Source organism: Capra hircus, chromosome 7 (assembly GCF_001704415.2).
Source record: "Capra hircus breed San Clemente chromosome 7, ASM170441v1, whole genome shotgun sequence".
Lineage (NCBI taxonomy): Eukaryota > Metazoa > Chordata > Mammalia > Artiodactyla > Bovidae > Capra > Capra hircus.
Window position 1 is genome coordinate 44034582 of NC_030814.1, and position 15753 is coordinate 44050334.

Sequence of the window (15753 nt, forward strand, 5' to 3'; positions counted from 1 at the left end):
ATCTACTTAGTTAAAATACCTATTATCAAATTCTTAGTATCCTCAAAAACTCTAGGAGCTACACAGAAGTTTAGCAAATGTCTTCATTATTTTAATGCACTTTATAAAAATAGATGAATAGATATTATTATTGTTAGAATTTTCTACCATTCTTTTGCCTGTTGTGAAAGTGAGTTTTCCCAATTACAATACTTGAGACTAAAAATAAATAAATAAAAATTAAAGCATTTGGCACACCTGCTTCAATCAGGTGCAGTTGCCTTTTTATAGAATGTTAATATTTTTACTGTTCCCTTTAGCTCTTATAAAAGATGCTTCTTCCTTAATGTTTAAAAGCATCAGTACGTCACTTAGAATTTATAGCCATTTAGTCCTGTTTATAAGATAATCTCTGTTTTAGCAGAAAAAGAAATCCGAGGCACCCATGCACCTCTCCCTAACCAAGTACTCAGGCACATCTCCACACTCTATCTTGAAGGAAGCTTTTCTACTTCACACTAGACACAAATGACCCCCCCCCCTCCCCGGTCTACATTCCCCAGTGTCCAAGGCCTTTTTAGCCTTCCTCTCCGTTCACCCAGAGTCCAAAATGCATTTCTCTTGTCTCCCCAAACCAATCTTTCCCCTCGAGCCAACCAGGCTCCTAACTCTTCATTCCCCTGATCCACACACACTCCCTCCTGCTTAGCCCCTGCCACTGAGAGCTTACTCCTGCCCTACTGCAAGTGCCTGCCCTCCTCCAAGGGAACACAGTGCTTGGTGGCCTCAGGCCCTTCTCTCTGTCCTAATGTCCTTCCAGCTCCATCCTTGCACCTAACACTCAAGACAATTCATCCCCTATTACCTAGCAAGCATTTATTTCAGAATAAGCAGCATTTTTCCCCCTCCAACATTAGTTAGACTACAAGCTTCTCAAAGACAATAACCAGGGCTTCTTGGCGATTCCTCTGGTTCTGGTCTGACGAAGTCATGTCCCACTCCACACTCACTCACGGGCACATGCTTACTAAGGAAAGAGCACACTGAATTGCCCATACACTTAAATATTTAAGCACTCTCGCGTGCTCTCTCTCTCTTACTCTCACACTTGCTCTCTCTCTCTCAAGTGAATTCTTCTAGTTCAGTATTTCTAAAACCTCATCCCAGCATCAGCATCACCTGGAAACTTGTCAAAAATGCAAATTCTCAGGATCCACCCCAGACCAACTGAATTTGAAAATGCAGAGTCCAGTAATTCATGGTTTAAGCAGCCCTCTGGATGCCCCTGCACTCGCCTGAACTGGAGAACCACCTTCCTAAACTAACTGTCCGTGGGATGCAGCGCCACTGTAATTGACATCAGTGTAGCTGCACCCCCTCGAAATTACCTATACTTCCAAATTGTCGGCTGCCCTATGACAAAGACCTCTGTCACCCTCCAGACACTTCTCCGTTATGGTAGCCAGACAACCACAAAATAAGAGAGACAGCAAACCAACTGGCTGACTTCTCACACTGTTTCCAGAGTTGAGCTGACATTATTAATGATCATCATCAGAGATGCTGATGGAACTGAAACAGTAGCTTTGGTGAAAACCATCTTAGCTTGTGCTGCTCTGGAAACAAGAGGTGGGAAAGGGTCAGCCTCAGTCAGATGGAGAAGGACTAATATAACAAGAAAGATAATTGGCTGCAAAGCTTTGAGCAGGACTTAGAATGTATAAAGCAGTGATTTTCAAACTTTTTTATTAAAAAAAAAAGTAGAAAACAGGACATAGAAGATCTCTTTCAAACAGCAGGCACAATGGATATTCTAACAGCATATAAAAGTGTAATATTTTTCATTTTAAAAAGTCCTTTTAGGGTACAGCTCTTGTTTGAATATTTGGAGCCTCTGAGAAGACATCCCCCTTTCTGTGGTCTGCAAATATATACACATTTTAAAATTCTTCTATAAAGAAAATGAGTGGAAGTAAATACATTATCCTGAACAAGGCAAGTTTGCACAGATATTTGGAGGAAGGAAAATAGAGATCCAAGTGAATGAAAACCATAAACTTATTGAGCACCTCTTATATGTGAGGCTCCATGCTAAAAGGTGATCACCACCTCTACAGCCAGCCATCATTGTTTCTTTTTCTTTTTCTTTTTTTTTATTTTACTTCACAATACTGTATTGGTTTTGCCATACATCAACATGAATCCACCACGGGTGTACATGAGTTCCCAATCCTGAACCCCCCTCCCACCTCCCTCCCCATATCATCTCTCTGGGTCATCCCAGTGCACCAGCCTCAAGCATCCAGTATCCTGTATCAAACATAGACTGGCGATTCATTTCTTACATGATAGTATACATGTTTCAACACTATTCTCCCAAATCATCTTACCCTCTCCCTCTCCCACAGAGTCCAAAAGTCTGTTCTATACATCTGTGTCTCTTTTGCTGTCTCGCATACAGGGTTATCATTAACATCTTTCTAAATTCCATATATATGTGTTAGTATACTGTATTGGTGTTTTTCTTTCTGGCTTACTTCACTCTGTATAATCAGCTCCAGTTTCATCCACCTCATTAGAACTGATTCAAGTGTATTCTTTTTAATGGCTGAGTAATACTCCATTGTGTATATGTACCACAGCTTTCTGATCCATTCATCTGCTGATGGACATCTAGGTTGCTTCCATGTCCTGGCTATCATAAACAGTACTGCGATGAACATTGGGGTACATGTGTCTCTTTCAACTCTGGTTTCCTCGGTGTGTATGCCCAGCAGTGGGATTGCTGGGTCATAAGGCAGTTCTATTTCCAGTTTTTTAAGGAACCTCCACACTGTTCTCCATAGTGGCTGTACTAGTTTGCATTCCCACCAACAGTGTAAGAGGATTCCCTTTTCTCCGCACCCTCTCCAGCATTTATTTATTGCTTGTAGACTTTTGGATCGCAGTCATTCTGACTGGTGTAAAATGATACCTCATTGTGCTCTTGATTTTCATTTCTCTGATAATGAGTGATGTTGAGCATCTTTTCATGTGTTTGTTAGCCATCCGTATGTCCTCTTTGGAGAAATGTCTATTTAGTTCTTTCATCCATTTTTGATTGGGTCGTTTATTTTTCTGGAATTGAGCTGCATAAGCTGCTTTTATATTTTTGAGATTAGTTGCTTGTCAGTTGCTTCATTTGCTATTATTTTCTCCCATTCAGAAGGCTGTCTTTTCACCTTGCTTATAGTTTCCTTTGTTGTGCAGAAGCTTTTAATTTTAATTAGATCCCATTTGTTTATTTTTGTTTTTATTTCCAGTATTCTGGGAGGTGGATCATAGAGGATCCTGCTGTGATTTATGTCAGAGAGTGTCTTGCCAATGTTTTCCTCTAGGAGTTTTATAGTTTCTGGTCTTACATTTAGATCTTTAATCCATTTTGAGTTTATTTTTGTGTATGGTGTTAGAAAGTGTTCTAGTTTCATTCTTTTACAAGTGGTTGACCAGTTTACCCAGCACCACTTGTTAAAGTGATTGTCTTTATTCCATTGTATATTCTTGCCTCCTTTGTCAAAGATAAGGTGTCCATAGGTGTGTGGATCTATCTCCGGGCTTTCTATTTTGTTCCATTGATCTATTTTCTGTCTTTGTGCCAGTACCATACTGTCTTGATGACTGTGGCTTTGTAGTAGAGCCTGAAGTCAGGCAGGTTGATTCCTCCAGTTCCATTCTTCTTTCTCAAGATTGCTTTGGCTGTTCGAGGTTTTTTGCATTTCCATACAAACTGTGAAATTATTTGTTCTAGCTCTGTGAAAAAATACTGCTGGTAGCTTGATAGGGATTGCATTGAATCTGCAGATTGCTTTGGGTTGTATACTCATTTTCACTATATTGATTCTTCTGATCCATGAACATGGTATATTTCTCCATCTAATAGTGTCCTCTTTGATTTCTTTCATCAGTGTTTTATAGTTTTCTATATATAGGTCTTAATTTCTTTAGGTAGATATATTCCTAAGTATTTTATTCTTTTCATTGCAATGGTGAATGGAATTGTTTCCTTAATTTCTTTTTCTACTTTCTCATTATTAGTTTATAGGAATGCAAGGGATTTCTGTGTGTTGATTTTATATCCTGCAACTTTGCTATATTCATTGATTAGCTCTAGTAATTTTCTGGTGGAGTCTTTCCAGAGCTTCCTAATAGCTTTTTCTGTTTCTATTCCTGGTCTGCAAATAACAGCCATAGACTCTGGTGAAATATAAATAAGCTCACCTCACTCCCAGGTTCAACTCCCCACCCAAAAACTGCCATCACATTCAGAATAGTCCACAGTCCCAACCCTGACCTCCTCTACTCTCAGTGATCTGTCCTTCCTCGCTACCTCTAACCTCTTGTGCTATGACTCCACCCTTTCCTTACTCCACTCAGCTCATCTTTTCTTTTTAATTTTTATTTTGTATTGGGTTATAGCCAATTAACAATGTTGTGACAGTTTCAGGTAGACAGCAAAGGGACCCAGCCATCCATATCTATGTATCCATTCTCCCCCAAACTTCCCACCATCCAGGCTGCCATGTAACATTGAGCAGAGTTCCCTGTGCTATACAGGAGGACCTTGTTGGTTATCCATTTTAAATATAGCAGTGTGGGGAGTTTGAGGAAGAATGGGTGCATGAATATGTATGGCTGAGTCCCTTTGCCATCCACCTGAAATTATCACAACGTTGTTAATTGGCTATAATCCAACATAAAATAAAAAATTAAAAGATAAATAAATAAGTAAATATAGCAGTGTGTACATGTGGACCCCAAACTCCCTATCTCTTCCCCCTACCCTTCCCCACTCCTTAACCATGAGTTAGTTCTCTAAGTCTGTGAGTCTGTTTCTGTCTTGTAAGTAAGTTCATCTGTATCATTTCTTTTTAGAGCCCTGCATATAAGGGATATCATATGATATTTCTCTTTGTCTGACTTATTTTACCTCATATGATAAACTCTAGGTCCATCCTTGCTGCTGCAAATGGTGTTATTTCATTCTTTTTAATGGCTGTCCATTCAGCTCCTCTTGCCTTAATGTTGACACTAAGCACATTCCTACCCCAAGGCTTTACATCAGCTGTTTCTCTGCCTAGACTGCTCTTCCAGATCACCAGACCCATTTCCTTATGTTCCATGTCACCAGGGCAGAGAAGCCTCCTACGGAAAGCCACACATGTGCACACAGCCCTCTCTTCACTCTCTCTCCCTTTATTCTCCTGTTTTTTCTTCATGTTTGATATATCATCATCACGTTTTAGCCTTATCCTCCATCAACAATATTAGCCCCATATGAGCAGAGATTTTCTGTTTTGCTCACAGTTATATCCTCAGCACCTAGAATAGAGACTGGCAAATAGAAGGTGCTCAGTAAAAATTTGTTGGATAAAATAGTTGTTAAATGGATGAGAAAACCTTAGCACTAAGGATGCAGAAAGACAAGTTACAGATCTCTGCTCTGAATGAGCTCACAGCTGGGTTCATATGTATGTCTTTTCTCCACTTGAAAATTGGCAGGTGTCAATTATGCAAGGTATGTGCTTCTCATATTCACATTTGGAAAAAGTACAAACATGCTAGTGCTTGAATTATTTCTGTAAACTGTCTGCTAAGTCAGATTCATCCAGTAGGACCCATGAGGACAACTACTTTAAAATTCAGTGACTCCTTAAAAATGAATCTGTCACCATTCACCAGAAGTAGCCACGCTATTTCTCTCTGATGGTAGAGCCAGGCATCTATAAGTTACTTAATAACAGGTGACTTTTCTTATATGTTAGTCCCAAGAAAAAGGGAGTGATGCACCTTTAAATGCTTCTCTCTGCAAGAAGGTCAACAAGATATATGGTTTACCTAACAGGTAAAAAAATTTCACTTTATAAGTGATTCCTAAGAGAGTTAGAGAATACCCAATAATTTTTCTTCTGTCAAGGCAAGCAAAATAATCGTTACTATGAGAAATGCAGTTCGCTCATTAAGTCAGAGTAGCATGTCATGAAACTGACATTAGCAATACTTTTCCTCTGTCATGGTTTGTGTTAATGAACCATTATGAAGGCATTCTCTCTCACTTTAACTAGTTGTGGAATAAAATTATTTTAAAAACACCCTCCAGAAAACCCTCACTCTGTATTGTTCCCTTTGTTGGTATCCTTTTCTACATTAGACTCATGAGGTAGCTTTTTGCACAAACCAGGACTTGTTAATGAAATATTAACCAAACATTGCTTAGCCATTCCCCTGCGGAACCTAACTTACCCTAGTTTTCAAATGTACTGAAATGCAGGAGCCCTGGGTTTGATCCCTGGGTGGGGAAGATCCCCTGGAGAAGGAAATGGCAACCTACTCCAGTATTCTTGCCTGGAGAATTCCATGGATAGGGAAGCCTGGTGGGCTACAGTTCATGGGGTTGTAAAGAGTCAGATATGACTGAGTGAATAACACTTACACTTCACTTTCAGACATCCCTTATAAAAATATACCCAAGGATTTTAAGTCAGATCAAGTGAATGTCTAACAGGAGGATTTCTTAGGCAAACAAAGATTTTAAATCTCACAAAGGTTGAAATCTAAGCCTTTGTGAGTTGACTCTTTGTGAACTGTGGGCTGATGACCCATCTGTGCACACACCCAGAAGAAGAGCTGACCTCTCTGCTCATCCCTTCTGGGAGGAGAGTATCCATGGGAAAAACCCCATCATGTCAAGACAGGCAACTTGGGCTTTTCTAATGAGAAGCATCCCTCTAGTCTGCAAAGACTGACTGCTCAAAGTTTCCTCTGGACCAAGAACAGCAAGCACCCTGCCACTAGCCTGGCATCAAAGATGAATCCAACAAGAACCTCATTCCATCGTGCCCCATATTCTTGCCTCACAGAGTCAGAATCCTAAAAAGCTGATGGGTGAGATGTCCCCTTTCTACAGATGGCTCTTCGATCTCTGCTGTGCTTCCAGTCCTGGCAGTTGTAACTCTATAGAGGAGTCTCTGCTAAAAGCCTGGATGGTCAGACTAGATGGGAAATGAGAAACTCCAGCAGGTATGGAAGGATGAAGTTTTCTTAGCCTCTGGATCCAAACCTATGATCATTCTGGCTGCATGAATCTGCTCTGAGTGGTTCTGTTGTGTGGCCTCAAGGACATATCAAGAGTGATGAAACATGTCTACCAATGACCTCTTCAAAAAAGGGTGCTGTGACATTTTATTGGCCAGAACTTCCAAAGATAGGAACTCCTGATATGGAAATAGAGGAATGAAAAGGGAATTGCAGAAGATTCTGTGGGTTAAGAAAGAATGAAAAGCTTTAGCTTGACATGTCAATGACAAGATTCAGCTTAGGAACCTAAGAGTTCTCATACATCAAGGCTGTATATTGTCACCCTGCTTATTTAACTTATATGCAGAGTACATCATGAGAAACGCTGGACTGGAAGAAACACAAGCTGGAATCAAGATTGCTGGGAGAAATATCAAAAACCTCAGATATGCAGATGACACCACCCTTATGGCAGAAAATGAAGAGGAACTAAAAAGCCTCTTGATGAAAGTGAAAGTGGAGAGTGAAAAAGTTGGCTTAAAGCTCAACATTCAGAAAACGAAGATCATAGCATCTGGTCCCATCACTTCATGGGAAATAGATGGGGAAACAGTAGAAACAGTGTCAGACTTTATTTTGGGGGGCTCCAAAATCACTGCAGATGGTGGCTGCAGCCATGAAATTAAAAGACGCTTACTCCTTGGAAGAAAAGTTATGACCAACCTAGATAGTATATTCAAAAGCAGAGACATTACTTTGCCAACAAAGGTCCATCTAGTCAAGGCTATGGTTTTTCCAGTAGTCATGTATGGATGTGAGAGTTGGACTGTGAAGAAGTCTGAGCGCAGAAGAATTGATGCATTTGAACTGTGGTGTTGGAGAAGACTCTTGGACTGCAAGGAGATCCAACCAGTCCATTCTGAAGGAGATCAATCCTGGGATTTCTTTGGAAGGAATGATGCTAAAGCTGAAGTTCCAGTACTTTGGCCACCTCATGCGAAGAGTTGACTCACTGGAAAAGACTCTGATGCTGGGAGAGATTGGGGGCAGGAGGAGAAGGGGATGACAGAAGATGAGATGGCTGGATGGCATCACTGACTCGATGGACGTGAGTCTGAGTGAACTCCAGGAGATGGTGATGGACAGGGAGGCCTGGCATGCTGCGATTCATGGGGTCTCAAAGAGTCGGACACGACTGAGTGACTGAACTGAACTGAACTGAACTGAACTGAACTTGAGTATAAAGCAAAGAAAATAAAAATCAAAATAACCCCAAAATAAGAAAAAAAGTAGAGGTTACAGGTTCCTGGGAACACTAGGTTAGTTGCTTGGGGAGCCCCTTCTCTCAATAACAGTCTGATGCTCAAGTTGGTTTTTATTCTGAATGATTTGTTGGTAATACTTCTGGATATATGAAGAATCTCAGTTTGAAGTTTATAGTATCTGGAAGCAACAGACCTTACAAATAAAAGGATGTAACATTAGGGAAATGACAGAAAACTAATCAAACTGATCACATGGACAACAGCCTTGTCTAACTCAATGAAACTATAAGCCATGTCATGCAGGGTAACCTAAGACAGACGGGACATGGTGGAGACTTCTGACAAAATGCGGTCCACAGGAGAAGGGAATGGAAAACCACTTCAGCATTCCTGCCTTGAGAACCCCAACAACAGTATGAAAAGGAAAAAGATAAGACACTGAAATATTAACTCCTCAGGTCAGTAGGTGCCCAATATGCTACTGGAGAACAGTGGGGAAATAACTCCAGAAATAATAAAGAGATAGAGCCAAAGAAAAAAACAACACCCAGTTGTGGATGTGATTGGTGATGGAAGCAAGGTCCAATGCTGTAAAGAACAATACTGCATAGGAACCTGGAATGTTAGGTCCATGAGTCAAGGTAAATTGGAAGTGGTTAAATAGGAGATGGGAAGAGTGAACATCGACATTTTAGGAATCAGTGAACTAAAATGGACTGGAATGGGTGAAATTTAACTCAGATACCATCATATCTACTACTGTGGACAAGACTCCCTTAGAAGAAATGGAGTAGCCATCATAGTCAACAAAAGAGTCCAAGATGCAATACTTGGATGCAGTCTCAAAAACGACAGAATGATCTATTCATTTCCAAGGCAAACCATTCAATATCACAGTAATCCAAGTCCATGCCCTGACCAGTAATCCTGATGTTGAACAATTTTATGAAGACCAATAAGACCTTCCAGAACTAACACCAAAAAAAGATGTCCTTTTCATTATAGGGGACTGGAATGTAAAAGTAGGAAGTCAAGACATACCTGGAGTAACAGGCAAAGTTAGCCTTAGAGTACAAAATGAAGCAGGGCAAAGCCTAACAGAGTTTTACCAAGAGAACACACTGGTCATAGCAAACACCCTCTTCCAACAACACAAGAGAAGACTCTACAAATGGACATCACCAGATAGTCAATGCCTAAATCAGGTTGCTTGTATTCTTTGCAGCCAAAGATGGAGAAGCTCTATACCGTCAGCCAAAACAAGACCGGGGGCTGACTATGGCTCAGCTCAAATTCTTTATTGCCAAATTCAGACTTAAATTGAAGAAAGTAGGGAAAACCACTAGACCATTCAGGTATGACCTAAATCAAATCCCTTATGACTGAGTGAGAAATAGATTCAAAGAATTAGACCTGATAGACAGAGTGCCTAAATAACTATGGATAGAGGTTCGTGACATTGTACAGGAGACAGGGATCAAGACCATCTCCAAGAAAAAGAAATGCAAAAAGGCAAAATGGTTGTCTGAGGAGGGCTTACAAACTGGTGTGAAAAGAAGAGAAGAGAAAGGCAAAGGAGAAAAGGAAAGATATACCCATTTGAATGCAGTTCCAAAGAATAGCAAGGAGAGATGAGAAAGCCTTCCTTGGTGATCAATGCAAAGAAATAGAGGAAGACAATAGAATGGGAAAGACTAGAGATCTCTTCAAGAAAATTAGAGATACCAAGGGAACATTTCATGCAATGATGGGCACAATATAGGACAGAAATGGTATGGACCTAACAGAAGCAGAAGATATTAAGAAGAGGTGGCAAGAATACACAGAACTGTACAAAAAAGATCTTCATGACCAAGATCATCACGAGGGTGTGATCACTCACCTAGAGCCAGATATCCTGAAGTGTGAAGTCAAGTGGGCCTTAGGAAGCACCACTATGAACAAAGCTAGTAGAGGTGACGGAATTCCAGTTAAGCTATTTCAAATCATAAAAGATGATGTTGTAAAAGTGCTGCACTCAATATGCCAGCAAATTTGGATAACTCAGCAGTGGCCACAGGACTGGAAAAGGTCAGTTTTCATTCCAATCCCAAAGAAAAGCACTGCCAAAGAAGGCTCAAATTACCATACAACTGCACTCACTTCACATGACAGCAAGATTTTGCTCAAAATCCTTCAGGCTAGGCTTCAGCAGTACTTGAATGGAGAACTTACAGATGTACAAGCTGGATTTAGAAAAGGCAAAGGAACCAGAGATCAAATTGCCAACATAGGCTGGATCATAGTAAAAGCAAGGAAATTCCAAAAAAAATCTGCTTCACTGACTATGCTAAAGCCTTTGACTGTGTGGATCATGACAAATCATGCAATATTCTTAAAGAGATGGGAATACCAGACCACCTTACCCACCTCCTGAGAAATCTGTATGCAGGTCAAGAAGCATCAGTTAGAAATGGACATGGAACAACAGATTGGTTCCAAATTGGGAAGGGAGTATGTCAAGGCTGTATATTGTCACCCTGCTTATTTAACTTATATGCAGAGTACATTATGCAAAATGCACAAGCTGGAATAAAGATTGCCAGGAGAAATATCAATAAACTCAGATATGCAGATGACACCACCCTTATGGCAGAAAGCAAAGAAGAACTAAAGAGCCTCTTGATGAAAGTGAAAGAGGAGAATGAAAAAGTTGGCTTAAAGCTCAACATACAGGAAACTAAGATCATGGCATCCAGTCTCATCACTTCATAGTAAATAGATGGGGAGACAATGAAAACAGTGACAGACTTTATCTTGGGGGGCTCCAAAATCACTGCAGATGATGACTGCAGCCATGAAATTAAAAGATGTTTGCTCCTTGAAGAAAAGCTATGACCAACCTATAGAGCATATTAAAAAGCAGAGACATTACTTTGCTAACAAAGATCCAACTAATCAAATCTATGGTTTTTCCAGTAGTCATGTATGCATGTGAGAACTGGACCATAAAGAAAGCTGAGTGCCAAAGAATAGATGCTTTTGAACTGTGATGTTAGAGAAGACCCTTGAGAGTCTCTTGGACTGCAAGGAGATCCAACCAGTCAATCCTAAAGGAAATCAGTCCTGAATATTCATTGGAAGGACTGGTGCTGAAGCTGAACCTCCAGTACTTTGGCCACCTGATGCAAAAAAAACTGACTCACTGGAAAAGACCCTGATGCCGGGAAAGATTGAAGATGGGAGGAGAAGTGGACGACAGAGGATGAGATGGTTGGATGACATCACCTACTCGATGGACATGTATTTGAGTAAGCTCTGGGAGTTGGTGATGGACAGGGAAGCCTGGCATGCTGCAGTCCATGAGGTTGCAAAGATTTGAACACAACTGAGTGACTGAACTGAACGTTAGGGAAAAGATATTTAAAACATTAAAGAAAACACTCGGGGAGATCTATAGTTTCCCAGAAACTCAAAGAGTTTTTGATGGAAAATAACACACCAGGAGGAGCTAACCCCAGTAGATTGCCATCATAGGAGTACCAGGCTCCCACCCCGCTGTTTCCCCAGTGGACTACCAAAGCAGCATGAAGTCAATCCAAGGGAGATTGGCCTTTGCCTTATGAATTAATCCCATGTGAAATGTTTATATATTCATTCTGAATCATCTGCCTTATCAGCCTCGGACCCTCAGTGTACATGAAGGGAGTCCTCAACCACAGTTAGCATATGGATTCTTCAGTTCAATTCAGTTCATTTGCTCAGTTGTGTCTGACTTTTTGCGACCCCAGGGACCACTGCACGCCAGGCTTCCCTGTCCATCACCAACTCCCAGAGCTTACTCTAACTCATGTCTATTGAGTCAGTGATGCCATCCAACCATCTCAACCTTTGTTGTCCCCTTCTCCTGTCTCCTTCAACCTTTCCCAGCATCAAGGTCTTTTCAAATGAGTCAGTTCTTCGCATTAGGTGGCCAAAGTATTGGAGTTTCAGCTTGAACATCACTCCTTCCAATGAATATTCAGGACCGATTTCCTTTAGGATGGACTGGTTTGATCACTTTGCAATCCAAGGGTCTCTCAAGAGTCTTCTCCAACACCACAGTTCAAAAGCATCAATTCTTCACTGATCAGCTTTCTTTATGGTCCAACTCTCACTTTCATACAAGACTACTGGAAAAAACACAGCTTTGTATAGATGGACCTTTGTTGGCAAAGTAATGTCTCTGCTATTAATATGCTGTCTAGGTTGGTCATAGCTTTTCTTCCAAGGAGCAAGCGTCTTTTAATTTCATAGGTACAGTCAAAATCATCTGCAGTGATTTTGGAGCCCAAAAAGATAGTCTCTCACTGTTGATTATGGAACTTACACATGACTGGGAAACAGACTCTTGGAGGGCACAAACAAAACCTTATGGGTACCAGGGTCCAGGAGAAAGGAGCAGTGACCCACAGGAGACTGACCCAGACTTGCCTGTGAGTATACAAGAGTCCCTGGCAGAGGTGTGAGTCCGCAGTGACCTACTGCAAGGTCGTGGGCACCGAGTGTGGCAGTGCATCCAGGGGACCTTTTGAAGGAGGTAGCCATTATCTTCATTACCTCCACCACAGTTCATGCTCAGTAAATCTTTAATTCAATTTTCTGTTGATGGGTGGGCTGTGTTCCTGCCCTGTTGTTTGACCTGTTTGCCCTGAGGCCAAACTGTGGTGGAGGTAATGAAGTTAATGGCAACCTCCTTCAAAATGTCCCACACAGGCATGGACTCAGCATGGCTCCGTCCATCAGAACAAGACCCAGTTTCCCCAACAGTCAGTCTCTCCCATCAGGAAACTTCCATAAGCTTCTTATCCTTATCTTCAGAGGGCAAACAGAATGAAAACCACATTCACAGAAAACTAATCAAACTGATCACATGGACCACAGCCTTGTCTAACTCAGTGAAACCATGTGGGTTCTAGTCTTGGACAAATAGTGTGGACCTCAGCTCTACCACTCATGAGTCTAGGGGTACCAGGCACCAAGACACCTCCAAACTTACTTAGATTTCCTCATATAGTTTGATAATGCTCATCTTTAACACGTCTTTTAGAGTCATTGTAAGACTTAATGAGATAATGGGAATAAAGCATATGGAGGGCATGGTGCCTGGAGGAGATACAACCTAAGATGCCATAGAAAGAGAGGGGGCTACAGGAAGTGCTGGATGGAGCTGAACCACAAGCAAGAGGTCAAGTGAGAAACACTATCCCCAAATGGCAAGAGGAATTTGAAATCACTTACAGACAGACTGACTGAAAATATTCTTGGTATCAACCTTGAGAGATGAACTCTGAATCTATGTCTTAATCATCTTTTGCAGATGGATTACCAAAATTTAGCCAGGAGAAGGGCTAAGCATATCTTTCTCAAACTGAAAAGAATATTTGAACTAGGCTAGACTTTAGACTTCTATCTAGCAGTATTTTCTCCCATTCTAATACCTACATCTGTTGTTTTCCATTTCAACACTAGATGGAATATTTAAGGGCTGATATATTCCCATATTTATTTCACATGACTAAGAATGGTATATAGAAATGACTAAATATTTTTTAAACTTACTGTTAAGTGCCTCCCATGTGTCTACAAAACACCTGCATCCCACACTGGGGAAGAAAGAAAGAGAAGGAGCAGACCCCCATTTTAAAGAAGGAAAAGAAAATCCAAATGGGTAGACAAAGTATCCAAAAAGTCTAGAAGGAGCAATGTGGCCTTTTACAAAGAAAAGCAACAATAACGTACTGTTTTAAAACAGAGAAAATATCTCTTTAAAAATCTTGCTTTTAAAAAAGGTCAGAGAAGTTTACGTTTACTCAAGTGTAAATGTCAATTGGAATAAGTGATACCTGTGAGAAAATGGGGAGACCACTGACCTTTTATCCAAAAGAAGGCTAGAAATGATGTCCAAGAAGAGTGAAGGGAGGGATTAAAAATGTGTAAGGAGTTTGAACAAGGAAAAGAAGACAGAATGAAGATCCAATTAATTGAAACTGCTAGTTGCACACACAGGATGCTTTCGGTTGCAAAGCCATACCAATCAGGTTAAATTTTAAAAGGGGATAAATTAGGCTACTGACTGATCAACTTGCAGGAGAGTTTCTACCCAAGTCTCAATGTGATCCCAGACTCTCACCATTTCTTGATTTTATTTTTAACCTCAGAAGTGGGGTTGACTTTTCAAACATATTTTTCCCTAGTAGTGCCAGAACATTCATGTTTACATGAAAAGAATCTGCTCACTGGATAACTTAAAATCACAGAATTTTGTCTTCTCTTAATTGGTCTCTCCTGAATTACGTGCACATCCTAGAGTCAATCACTGTGACTATGGGGCTGCCCAGTCGCTCAGCCGCTCAGCTTGTCTGACTTTTTGCAACCTCATGGACTGTACGCATGCCAGGCTCTTTTGCCCATGGAATTTTCCAGGTAAGAATTCTGGAGTAGGTTTGTCATTTCTTACTCCAGGGGATATTCCTGCCCTATGGATTGAACCTGCATTTCTTGCGTCTCCTGCATTGGCAGGCAGATTCTTTACCACTAGCGCCCCCTTGGAACCCCTAACCACATGAGTAGGATATGCTGAGTGGCCTATGCCCTTCAGAAACTGTCCTTCAAGCCCGAGTTATATCCATCCCACCCAAACAATTTGGCTTGGAATATTGTGCCATATAACAAGAAAGGAACTGGGAAAATGTATATAAGAAAAGCAACAGATTTTCTCTAAATATAATGACTGAGTTTCTATTTTTTTAGGTTTTCAATCTTCTTTTCTATAACAAATATCTTACCACTTCAACCTTGAAATAAAAAACATCTTTATTTTTATGTAAGATTAAAAATAATGATAAATAATTAGTTCTAAATAAAAAACATTTAGTTCTGAATTACTTATTTCCAACCAAACATAATTCATATAAAACAATGTACACGCCTGTGATGGACTGGAACACTGCCTTCCATGAAGAAGCAAAAAACAGATGTTTAACATAAATCAGGTTATTTGAAAACAAGCCTCATACATGTGATTAAGCTACCCTTCCTTCAAAAGTCTGAAATGAATTAACTTGCCCTCCTTAAGAAAATGACATTCAGGCATCTTTGTGAACCTCACAAACTTATCACAAGCAAAATTTATCGTTTAAAGAAATTGTGTCTGGACTTCCCTGGAGGTGCAGTGGGTAAGAGTCCACCTGCCAGTACCGGGGACACAGGTTAGATCCCTGGTCCAGGAAGATTTCTCATGCCACAGAAAGCTAGGTCCGTGCACCACAACTGCTGAGCCCACTCTAGAACCCACAGGCCGCAACTACTGAGCCCACATACCCCAAGTAATGGAGCCGGAGTGTCCTAGGGCCCACAAGCCACAACTCCTGAAGCCCACATGCCTAAGCGTATGCACTGCAACAAGAGAAGCCACCTCAATGCGAGGCCAGAGCCC